The sequence below is a fragment of the Delphinapterus leucas genome, chromosome 12 (genome assembly GCF_059928025.1).
Source record: "Delphinapterus leucas isolate spDelLeu-1000000601 "Yukka" chromosome 12, BTC_Dleu_Yukka2, whole genome shotgun sequence".
Lineage (NCBI taxonomy): Eukaryota > Metazoa > Chordata > Mammalia > Artiodactyla > Monodontidae > Delphinapterus > Delphinapterus leucas.
In genome coordinates this window covers 70,800,402-70,813,269 of record NC_143140.1, presented here as the reverse complement: position 1 = coordinate 70,813,269, position 12,868 = coordinate 70,800,402, and the positions used below count along the sequence as shown (strand labels likewise).

General features: G+C 40.6%; 1 long non-coding RNA gene across 5 annotated transcripts in view; it reads left to right on the top strand.

The window, feature by feature from the left end:
- Positions 1-12,364, top strand: part of LOC111166202 (uncharacterized) — a 30,147-nt gene extending 17,783 nt beyond the window's left edge. For all 5 annotated transcript variants that reach the window (XR_002642567.2, XR_002642569.2, XR_002642575.2 and 2 more), the window contains 2 exons: positions 5,824-5,950; positions 9,643-12,364. This is a non-coding gene — a long non-coding RNA (uncharacterized LOC111166202). The remainder of the gene's footprint in view (positions 1-5,823; positions 5,951-9,642) is intronic.
- Positions 12,365-12,868: the final 504 nt, after the last annotated feature.

Sequence of the window (12,868 nt, the reverse complement as noted above, 5' to 3'; positions counted from 1 at the left end):
GGGAACCAGACAGAAATACTTTTTACTTTCAGGGACCAGAGCCAAACCTAAAAGGCTCTGGTGCAGCAGCAGGATGGAAACATTTGGTTGGCCATTTGCAATGAAAGAGCAAGTTCCCGGAGGTCCAGTCCTGAAGGGAAGGGTGGGATGCATTGCAAAGAGGGACCTCATCTACTTTTTTTTTTTTCATATATACTTTATTTTATTTATTTAGTTTTTAATTGCTACATCAAGTTTTTTACTTCTTATCTTTTATACAGTTTTTAAAGGTTACATTCCATTTACAGTTATTACAAAATATTGGCTATATTCCCCATGCTGTACAATACATCCTCGAGCCTATCTTATACCCAACAGTTTGTACCTGTCACTCCTTCACTCCTATGATGCTCCTCCCCTCCTCCTCATTGGTAACCACTAGTTTATTCTCTATATCTGTGAGTCTGCTTCTTTTTTGTTACATTCACTAGTTTGTGGTACTTTTTAGATTCCACATATAAATGATATCATACAGTATTTGTCTTTCTCTGTCTGACATTTCACTTAGCATAATGCCCTCCAAGTCCATCCATATTCCTGAAAATGGCAAAATATCCTTCTTTTTTATGGTTTAGTATTCCACTGTATATATATATACCCCATCTTCTTTATCCATGTATCTGTTGATGGACACAAAAAAGATACACAGGTCAATGGAGCAGGATAGAGAGCCCAGAAATAAACCCATCCACTTATGGTCAATTAATCTATGATGAAGGAGGCAAGAATATACAATGGAGAAAAGACAGTCTGTTCAATAAGTGGTGCTGGGAAAACTGGACAGACACATGCAAAACAATGAAATTAGAACATTCTCTAATATCATATACAAAAAATAAACTCAAAATGGATTAAAGACTTAAATGTAACATCAGATACTAAAAAGCTCCTAGAGGAAAACGTAGTCAGAACACTCTTTGACATAAATTTCAGCAATGTTTTTTTGGATCCGTCTCCTAGAGTAATGGAAACAAAAGGAAAAATAAACAAATGGGACCTAATTAAACTTAAAAGCTTCTGCACAGCAAAGAACCAATGATAAAACAAAAAGACAATCTACTGAATGGGAGAAAATATTTGCAAATGATTTGACCCATAGGAATTAATATCCAACATATATAAACAGCTCAACATCAAAAAACCAAATAACCCACTTAAAAAATGGGCAGAAGAACTGAATAGACATTTTTTTAAAGAGGAAGTGCAGATGGCCAACAGGCACATGAAAAGATGCTCAACGTTGCTAATCATCAGGGAAATGCAAATCAAAACCACAATGAGGTATCACATCACACCTGTCAGAATGGCTATCATCAAAAAGACCACAAACAACAAATGTTGGCCAGGATGTAGAGAAAAGGGAACCCTCGTATACTCTTGGTAAGAATGTAAGTTGGTGCAGCCACTGTGGAAAGCAGTATGGAGGTTTCTCAAAAAACTAAAAATAGAACTACCATATGATCCAGCAATTCCACTCCTGGCTATATATCAAAAAAAAAAAACCCAAAACACTAATTGGAAAAAATACATGTATCCCAGTGTTCATAGCAGCATTATTTACGATTGCCAAGGTGTGGAAAAGACCTCATTTAGTTTGAATTGAGACTCTTGGTAACCAGTCCAATTCAGAAAAGTGTATTTTTTTCTGCTGACTTCTTGTACTCTCAGTCTTTTGTTTTTTTCGCCCTTATTTTGGGTTTTTATGACCTTTGTTTTCTGGAAGCAGTGAAGCTACTGGTGAATATTCAAAGAGAAATCGGAGTCTCTCTCTAGGCCTTCAATATTTCTGATGTCAGCTACCATTTTTATTAAGGATTTCAGGAAGATTTGGATAGCGATGGGGAACATATGGGCAGGTTAGAGTTAGGATTCAGCGATGGTGGACGCTGTTATTCTTGCCACTTGGCATGACCCACTGTGAGCAGTTTTAACATAAATCATGCATGTGCTACTGAGTCTATACATTTTCATTTTTAGAAATAGCAGCCCATGAGGAAGCTCTTACTGACATTCTACTGGTGGATGTGACTACTAATTCCATTCTGGTAAAGTGAACCAGATGCTAAACTACAATTATTTTGCTTACAATGGACTAACATAAGGGAAGAAATTTTAGGTTGAAAATTTGGTATTTGAAAGTCTTTGATACTTAATTACAAGGACTTAATCTATAGACCTGTTCTGTCCATACACTAGCCACTTGCCAGTTAGTAGCCAGTGACTCCTTAAACTTAAACTAATTTTCATTAAAGTAAATTAAAATTTAGTTCATCAGTTACAGTAGCCACACTTTGAAATGTTCAATAGCCACATGTGCCCAGTGGCACAGTACTGTATTGGGCAGATATAGAAGATGTACATCATCAGAGAAAATTCTATTGGGCAGTACTAGCGCAGACTTTAGTGCAATGTTATAGCTAGATAGGAAAAATGGTTCAGGACATTTTTTGTTGTTGCTTTTGCTTTTTTTCTTTTTTTTTTTATTTGCGGTACGCGGGCCTCTCACTGCTGGGGCCTCTCCCGTTGCGGAGCACAGGCTCCGGACGCGCAGGCTCAGCGGCCATGGCTCACGGGCCCAGCCGCTCCGCGGCATGTGGGATCTTCCCAGACCGGGGCACGAACCCATGTCCCCTGCATTGGCAGGCAGACTCTCAACCACTGTGCCACCAGGGAAGCCCGCTTTTGCTTTTTAATTAAATTGTTTGGGAGTGGGACTGGAGACCAAAAGAAGGGTAAAACGTCATCATTTTTCCAGGAAATGTAGCACAATCGTTCTCTTCACTTCAATTTAAATTATTTTGGGGGGCATTGTGAATTTGGAAGCTGAAACTTGGAGAAATCAGTTAAGTTTAAACACTAGCAACCATGAGCTGGTTTTTTAAATGCTTGACTACACTGTCCACAACGTATAGCATGGTCTTCAGAGCCAGTCATATCTCATGGGTAGTCCCAGCTGGGTTTAAATCTAGTTGCACCGATCACTGTCTGAGCAAGTTTGTGTTTGACCTTTCTCATCTTGAGTTGTATCATCTTTGAAGGGAAAACAGTAATGTCCATCTGCAAGCACTTGTGGGTAGAGTAAATGCAGGTGTATATAAAATGTGTGGTACATTGTAGAGAGTCAATAAAAAACCAGTTTCCAACTCAGAAATGTATCTTACTTAAAGAGTAATTGTACTCATATTAGATTTTTAACTTCACTTAAAGCTTTAGTTATAAGAATATCAGACCATAAACATTTTCAAAAATGAAGGTAAATATTTATTGGGTCTTTGAATGTGGAAGGACTTTTCAAGTTTAAAGGCAATGGAAAACAGAAAACCCATCAATTTGATAATATAAGGTTTTAAACTACCAGAAACCAACTATATAAATCAAATTAAAAGGTGAAAAAATTGGGAAATGTATCTTCAGCTAATATGACAAACAAAATGTTATTGTGCTTAATTTTTAAAAGTAAATGGTCATAAAGATCTATGAGAAAAAATTCCATATAAGGCAATGAATAAAGGATATAACATTGCATAGAAATATAAATAAAAATTGCTAACAAATGAAAAATATTTCAATGTTAGAAATTTAAAATGTGCAAATTAAAGTAACTGAAGATTCTTTTACTTCTTTTCTTCTCTCTTTCTTTTTTTCTCTTTCTCTCTCTTTCTGGCCTGTAAATGTGGTGATGAAAAAAAATACATAGGGCTTCCCTGGTGGCACAGTGGTTGAGAGTCCGCCTGACGATGCAGGGGACACGGGTTTGTGCCCCGGTCCGGGAAGATCCCACATGCCGCGGAGAGGCTGGGCCAGTGAGCCATGGCCGCTGAGCCTGCGCGTCCGGAGCCTGTGCTCCGCAACGGGAGAGGCCACAACAGTGAGAGGCCCGCGTACCGCAAAACAACAACAACAACAACAACAACAACAACAAAACCATAAATACAGTTCAGGAGAGACGTGAGGCAGGCATTCACTCTACACTAAAAATAGTAATTGTAAGACAAAGATAAATTTTTGGATAGTAGAGCAATATATTTTTGTTTGGGATATTTACCAATTGCTGGTATTGTCTTCTGGTCCCATATCAAGGGCTAAGTCTGGAGGACTCAGACCATAGAGTTCCTTCCATGGCAGAGAAGAGATTCCCATTGGTCTCTCTTAGACCATGTGGTTTTACTGCCTTAAGGAAGAGGAGCTCCAGCCGAGAAGACGGAATGTCAAGTCAAGAGGGAATGTCAAGCTCCTTCCTGCCTGGGTGATAGTGGGAAGGAAAAAAAGAATAGGAAGATTATGGAAGTACATTGTCGGGGTTCTTAATCTCCTGTCTTAGTCAAATTTTTGAGGCAGACTTGTGAGAGTAAGAGTGAGATGATAAGGTTGAAATTTCCAGAAAGGAATAGATAAACTGGAGGACAGCCATACCAGTAGCAAGTGTGGTACCATATCCACTTTGTTCCAAGCATTAGCATTGCTCTGGTAGATGGAATTGGCTAGGCCAGTGGGTCTGAGGTTGTGGCCCTGGTTGCTAATGGTTTGGTAAGGAGATAAAAGGACGATTTGAGGACTAGCAGACCAGCAGCCTCAGAGGCTGGGGCTTTGGGCAGAAGCAGATTGCCTGGACTTCAGCCGTAGGTGATGACATGAAACAATGATTGTGCTGAAGCACAGCACTCTGGGATCAGGCTGGATAGAGAAAACGAAGTACTGAACACAGTGCTTGGCACACAGTGCATGTTAATTATCATAGTAACAAGAATACGGTCAACTACCGTGTGACCATTAAAATGTTCACAAATAACTTTTTATCTTAGGAAGAAATGCTTGTGTTATTACATTTTTAATGGAAGGGCACAGAGGGTGTATCTTTAATATTACATATGCACAAAAAGGACTGTACAGAAAAATACCATAGTATTTACAGTTATGAATCTTCCAAAATTTATCTACCTGCTTTACTGTTGATGGACAGTGCTGCTGTGATGAATAGCGCTGCTATGAACATTCTTTTTCCATGTCTTTTCACTCACAAGTGCACACATTTCTGCTGGGGTAGAACCTAGAAGTAGAATATCTATGTCCTGCAGTGTGGAGAGGGTTGGCTGCTTTAGTAGTAGTGCCACAGAGTGTCCCAGAGTGATTGTATGAATTTACACACTCCCCAGCGGCTTATGAGAGTTCTCATCGTTGCCCACCTCGGTGAACACGTGGTGTCATCTTAGCCCTTTTGGGTGGGTGTGTAGTGGTTTCTCAGGATGGTTACTTGCATTTCCCTGTTTTCTGATGAGCTGAAGCCCCTTTGCATATGTTGACTAGCCTTCTGTGAATGTCTGTTCAAGTCCCTTGCCCATTTTCTCATGCATTACTTTTATAATCATAAAAATTCTCACATACACAAAAACAAAAAGTATTAAATCGCTGTCTACCTTGCCCTTAATCTTACTTATACAAGCAATCTGACTGAGGGGTAGCATCTTAACTGGCTCTCCAAAAATGGACGACCAACTTGAAGTAGAAATTGTTTTCTCTGTTCCTTTCTAGAGATGTCTCTCATTTTATAAATTGTGTGTTATTATTTATGCACTTATGTCTTCTGTTAGACTATTAACTCTCTATTAACTGTTAACAGTGGCAACTTTTCTGATTCCTCTTTGCATAATACACCTAGCACCGTATACCTGCACACAATAAAAGTTTTTTGGATGAACAGAAATGCACAGCCTTGAATAGCATTTATAGAATCTAAGCATTGGAATGCAAAATTCAAATAATCTAGTTTACCCTCTCATTTCAAAGGTGACCAAATTGAGGTGCAGAGACCTGGGTCCAAGAACAAATGAGCTATGGGGTGTGGGAAGGACCGTGGTTCCCAGTCCGTCCTTGTTGAGTTACACCCCACTGTCTTCTAAGAGACAAGGAGAAGGTAAGCAATGAATTCTTGGTGTAACTGACTCCAAACTAATACCACAGAAGCCCTGTCTACTAAATAATTTATAAACTTAGAATAAAACTCTTCCAGAGAGGAGGCACTTCAACTGTGCCGGCACCAAAAGATACTCTCAACGGGCATGCACAGTCAGGTTTGCCATTATATTTTTCTGTCAGATGAGGTTTGGTTGCAAAGATGTTTTAGGATCATTATCTTAGAAGAAATGTGTCACTCTGACAAAAACATAAGTACAGATAATAAGTTGAAAATTGTGAGATCATGGCAAGCATTGCAGGCAAAATTGGACGAATTGCTGGACAGATATTTTAAAGGGCAAAGAGTGAATCATGCCACCTGTGAAAAATGATCCATCTATGCACGCCTCAGTAATCAGTACTAGAGAGAACAAAGGACTGAGGAAATGGAAATAAATATATCGGGTGGGCCAATATAGCAAATGTGAAGGTCAGCCCTTGAGTTCATGCCTAAGATCCAATGCCATTTCCTTCACTAAAACACAGCAAATGAAGCAAGAGGTGGAGGACCTCCCAGCTACACCCAGGGGCCATCCCTGAGAATATCCTGAAAACCACTCAAACATCCAGCCCTGCCTGCTGCCGGGGCAAGTAAATGACGATCCAGCAAGAAAATCCTGGAGCCCATTGAAGGGGATCGGGACATGCCACCCTCAAATATGTCACTTTGGCATATTGATTATTTTGAGCTGAAGGCAATTGACATACAGCAGGTTCAGGAAGGCCTCTCTGCCCTTCTCCTTCTGCCCAAAAGCCAGGCGTAAATTTCCCATGAGAAAGGTGCCCTCCCAGTACCAGGAAGAAGAGAAACTTCTTATCACTGGAGAAGGGGAGTTGATGTTCAGATGAGTCTGAACAAACAGACCTTTTGAAAATAACCTTTTGTCTTGCACTGGGGAGGGGAAATTTCCCCCTACCCATCTTGAGTTCTTGTGGCTGCACTAATGATGAAATTGCACAGGACAGATGAACAGGAGAAAAAGAAACAAACTTTAACTTTCTCATAGAAAAGGGACCTAAGAAGTGGACAAAGCAGACATATTTTATACTTTTTAGACAAAGAAACAATAAATTGGTAAGGAATTGACAGGACAAAAAACTTAGGCTTTGGGTGCTCAATTAGTGAGAATCTAAACAGGGTTTGGGCTTGGGCTAGTAAAGAAGTAACAAGGTTTGTTTTACAGGCTTCTCGGCCTGAATTCCCTCTCTCTGGTGATCAGGGTGTCCTTCTACCTCCAGATGCAGGGACTGCACCTTTCACATGAGAGGTTTAGTTCCTGTTTTCAGTGGGACAGAAAGGAGGTCAGAACGTCCATATTGCATTGGACATTTCTTAAGTAACTTCTGTTCTAGATAATCAATATGCCATTGGGGCATATTTTTGGCTGGTGCGCCCTGGGTCCCAAAATTCCATTAGTTTCCCTAGTGTATTTCCTAGTCACTTCACATAATTAACATCCCTAGACGCCTAAACTCCTTTCCTTTGCCTAGTCATTTCTTAACAATTTGTTGTCCCTTGTTAAGATGGTATATAAGCTCCCAAGTCTTGGGTTTTTTAAAAATTTCTTTCCTATAAAGTCTTTCCCCCACCTCTATGTCACATAAAAATGTTAACATCAAATAAATTTGTATGCATTTCTTCTGTCTTTTGTCTTGTAGGGGAAGTAAAATTCTCCTCTAGTTTGTTGGGTCTCCGACTGTTCCTAAGAATCAAACTGTGATAAGACGTATTAGCAGGAGAAAAGCATACACATTGGGTTAAATTTTTACATGTACATGGAAGATTTCTCAAGAGAATGAAGCCCCTAAGTGACAAAAGTGGGAAGCTTTTATACTTTTTAGACAAAGAAACAATAAATTTGTGAAGAATTCACGCAACACAGGGGTTTGGGTTGGGGGTAATAAATGGTGAAGAAGTTTCTAGGAAAAAAAGTGTCAGTAAAACAAGGTTTGTTTGTATAGATTTCTTAGCCCCCAACTCCCCACCTCTGGTGGGTGATAAGAATGTCTTCCTTTTTTCTGACACAGGGAGGGCACCTTTCACAAGGGAGTTTTATCTCCAGCTTTCAGGAGGAAAAAGGAGGATCAGAGTGTCCTTCTTGTACCAGCTGTTTCTTAACTGCCTATAATTCAAAATAATCAATATGCCCAAGTGGCATATTTTAGGGTTACATATTTTGGTTTCCTTCAGTCATTTTAATTCACAGCCTACAGAAAAAGAACCTAAGAGGGTAAAGGAATAGTTTTTTCTCCCCTAGATTATATAATGACCGCCAGGAACTTGGGTTTTGAGAGATAGAGAGGTCAGGTCAGCCCCCTCTTGTGTTGTTGTCCATGATGTCATAATCAGTTTAGCAGGGATTTTCCCAAGGTTAGAAGTTGCCTTTGATTCCTGTGTTTGGGACTTCGAAGGCAGCCTTTGACCTTGGCAGCACCTAATGGAAAGTACTGGAGGGACCTGTGTAAAGACTCAGCATTAGGCTTGTGGTGGCAGAAATAAAACAGATCCACCCGGCCACCCAGCCAGGAGGCTAGGCACAAAATAGCCCGAGGTAAATTTAGAGAAGTGTAGAATGTGAATTCAATAACTCCAGGCTTTAGCATGGTGAAAATGTGACTGAGGTTTTCATAAATTTAATGCCTATTAAGATTTGTATAACATCAAAACATAGTTGGTAAGAGGTTTCATAGAACATTGGAAATATCATCAAGTGAGATATAATTTTCCTCAGTAGATCTTCATTTTAGTTAAAGTTGCTTTATTTTAGAAAAAAGATGCTTAACACAATGACAACATATTCAAGTAGAGAGGAAAAGAGTTTATCAAATTCTAAAACATGAACAAAATCATTCTCCATTCTATTTGGTGGAAATACATCAAGAAGCAAGACAGGGCTTCCCTGGTGGCGCAGTGGTTGAGAGTCCGCCTGACGATGCAGGGGACACGGGTTCGTGCCCCGGTCCGGGAAGATCTCACATGCCTTGGAGCGGCTGGGCCCGTGAGCCGTGGCCGCTGGGCCTGCGCGTCCAGAGCCTGTGCTCCACAGCGAGAGAGGCCACAACACTGAGAGGCCCGTGTACCGCAAAAACAAAAACAAAAACAAAAAAAAAATGAAGCAAGACAATATTAACCACCTTTTGGCCTCCTTTTACTTATAAACAAAAGAATAAATGAATAAACTTTTGAAACTTGACCTGCTCGTGAACAGAAGAGCTCCTGGATTGGAAAATTTTGCAAATGCTTTCCCACCTCAGATACACAACCAGTTTCTCACAGCAGTGCCCTACTTTGAGAGTGGAGAGACTGGATCTTATGATTCTTTGTCTTTCCTAAAGTATGGGCAAGATAGCAGATCTTTGATACATATTATTTGCTGACTGCTTGAAAGGAATAGTTCTTTATACAGTTTGGAAGGAAATGGCCACGGAACAAATACAGCAATAGTTCTGAAGTGTATTTAAAGTATAGAGTGTTCAGGCAAAGAGGTGAAAGCGCATTGGGTTGGTTTTCAGTTCATAAGTTATCTTGCTCCAAGAGATATATGTGCGGGTGTGTGTGTAAGTTTCTTGTTAGTAACAGGAAAGACACAAGATTTTGAACACAGCAGGAAATAATCTTTTTTTTAAACTCTTTTATTTAATTCTTCCTAGGCTTTAGGTTGAGAATTTTCCAGGATGAAGTCACCTTCATGCTGTGGTTTGCAGCTGGATAAAGTCTAAAGTGTAGTTCTTGACCCAACTCACGAATCCCCCCACCAACAAAGATCCTTTAGGGCAGTGGTCCCCAACCTTATTGGCACCAGGGACTGGTTTCGTGGAAGACAACTTTTCCATGCACAGGGGAGATGGTGGGATGGTTCAGGCGGTAATGCAAGCGATGGGGAGCAATGGGGAGCAGCAGATGAAGCTTTGATTGCTCGACCGTCGCTCACCTCCTGCTGTGTGGCCTGGTTCCTAACAGGCCATGGTACTGGCACCAGTCCGAGGCCTGGGGGCTGGGGACCCCTGCTTTAGGGGATTTAACAATTTAAATTTCATCAAAGTAGGGAAATACAGGACAAACTTGAGCTGCCCAAATCTTTGGTAAGGAGAATGACTTTTGTTGTGACTTGCTATTCTCTGGCACTTCTTCAACCCAACCAGAAAAAAAGAATAGGATGAAAGAATAATGAGGCCAAAGCTAACCCAACCCTGGTCTCTACCTGTTTCTGCAAAATCAAGATTTAGAAAGCTGCAGCTTCAACTACCAGACAGTTGGCCCTCAGCCCTTCTGTGAAAGTCAATGCCTTTCTCCCGTCTGTGGTTCCTCTTTGTCCTTGCTCCTTGCCAAGCAATGGTGTGTGTGTGTGTGTGTACGTGTGTGTGTGTGTGTGTGTGTGTGTGTGTGTGTTTCTTACTTCTTCAACTAAAGGAGTGATTCTCAACCTGGGGTGATTTTGCCCCATCCTTCCTAAATATTTGTCAATGTCTGGAGACATGTTTGATTGTCACAACTGGGTGTGCTACTGGCATCTAGTGGGTAGAGGCCAGAGATGCTGCTAAACATCCTACCATGCACAGGACAACTCCCACATCACAGAGTTACATGGCCTAAAATGTCAATATTCCTAAGGTTGAGGAACACTGCTCTAAATGGTTAGATGTGAGGCCTTACTGGTCATAGAACAGTGCATAGAGAAGCCTCCATTAAGGAACAGTTAGCAACCATAAGTTGTTTCTGGTAAAACAACAGCAAGATAGTGAGATGGGTAGATACACGGGCTTTTTGAGCCCACAATCTGAACTCTGCCACTCAGCAGCAAGATGTCATTGACAAGTTAGTTACCTTCTCTCTACCTATTGGGAAAACATAATTAAAAACACAATCTCCTCCCAACCCAGAAAACCTTGCTACAAAGGTAGAAGGAAAAGAAAACAATTTTATTATTGATTAAACATGAATGTGATACACATCACAAGCAACCTGCTAAAGGGATTGCTAAAACAGAAAGAAATCTCACTCATATAGCTAAGGGGATCCAATCTGTTACATTAGGTGGGTTTTGCAATTGACGGTCTGGTGACCAGTAGACCCATCTCTTCCCAGCACACTGGAACACTGGTCACTGGCTTTCTTGATGATTACATTTCAAAGAGATAGCTCCCAGTCCTTGAGTTGTGGGACTGGCCAGCAGCTTATCTAGCCATTAAAAAGATTTATGTACATTTGAAAAGGACAAAGAAAGAAGTTCTGCAAGAAAGGGCAGAGCTGTGAATCTCTTCCCTTCTTTTTCAACAGAGGGGCTGAAACCTCTAATTTTTAATTTGTATTTGCCTTTATATACCTCAACTTACTTGTATATAAAAAGAGGAGAATAATAGTAATAATAATATTTACTTCTTAGAGTTGCTGTAAGAATTATATGAGTTAAAACATGTATTAAGTTGTTATATTGATTAAACAAGGAGACCATTAGAATGAGGTAGCTCTCATGCTGTCAGTGGCGTACATACACAAACCAAAATCCATGCCTGTAAATGCCTCAAGTTTACAAAATCAAAATGCTAAGGACAACCGATCACAGCCAACTAGACTTCAAGCTATAGCCAATCAAATAATTTCCTTTCTTTGCTCCTGTACCCTCTCCATAAAGTCTTACCATTGGCTCCTACTGGTGGAGCACTCCTAACCACTTCCAGTTTGGTGCTGCCCAGCTGGAATTGAATTTTGCTCAGATAAACTCTTAAAATGTAAAAGTATGCCTCAGTTTATGTTTAACAGGGTTTAAACCAGTGTTTGGCACTCAATAAATGTCTGCTGCTTTAAGGCCTTGTGATAGTCAGAATTGTAAGGTGGGCCCAACATTCCTGCCCCTGGGGATACACTCATTGTGTAATTCCCTCTCCTTGAATATGGGCAGAACCTTTGGATCAAGGGCACATCACTCTTGTAATGAGTTTACTCACCAGTTGACTCTGAGTTCATTTAATGGGAGATTATCTAGTGGGCCTGATGGAATCACACAGGTCCTTTACAACTGGGTCTAGAAGTCAAGAGACAGAAAAAAACAGAATGATTGGAAGCAAAAGAGGGCCTATGGAGGAGGCCATGTGGCAGTGAACAGCAGGTGGCCTCTAGGAGCACAGAGTGGCCCTGGCAGACAGCCAGCAAGAGAACAGGGGCCTCAGTCCCACAACCACAAGCAACTGAATTCTGCTAACAACCACATAAACTTGGAAAAGGACCCCGAGCTCCAGAAAGGAATGCAGCCTTGCCAACACCTTTATTTCAGTTCTGTGAAACCCTAAGCAGAGGACCTAGCTCACTTGGGCCTGGACTTCTGACCTACAGAAACTGTATAGATAATAAATGATTGTTGTTTTAAACCTCTAAGTGTGTGGTAATTTATTATGAGCAATAGGAAACTAATACAGATCTCAAAACAAAACAAAACAAAACAAAAAGGTGACAGTTCAATCTTATGTCATCAACTAAGGGTCAGTGGAAGGACTGGACCCAGAGGGTCAACTTCATCACTACCTATATCTAAGCAACACCTAAAGTCATTATTGAAGTAGGAAAACCTATCGAAAAATACACTAAACAAACAAACTGTGTGTGAGACTCTGGGCAAATCCTTTCAGCTTGGTTTCCTTTCTACAAAGTGAGTAAGTTGAACCAGATGGCAACTAGGCTGCTCTGTTTACTGCTATTCTGAAGTTTCTCAGCATCCCAAACAGTGAGTGTAGCAGGAATGGGGGTGCATTTGTAATAGGGACCATTTCGTGACTGAGCAAGCTGGACTGTACATTTCACGTCCCCTTTCACAGACACATTTTGGATGCTCCTAAGAGTATAGACAGGGATTCACACAGGCAAGCCTCCAAACATTTAGTG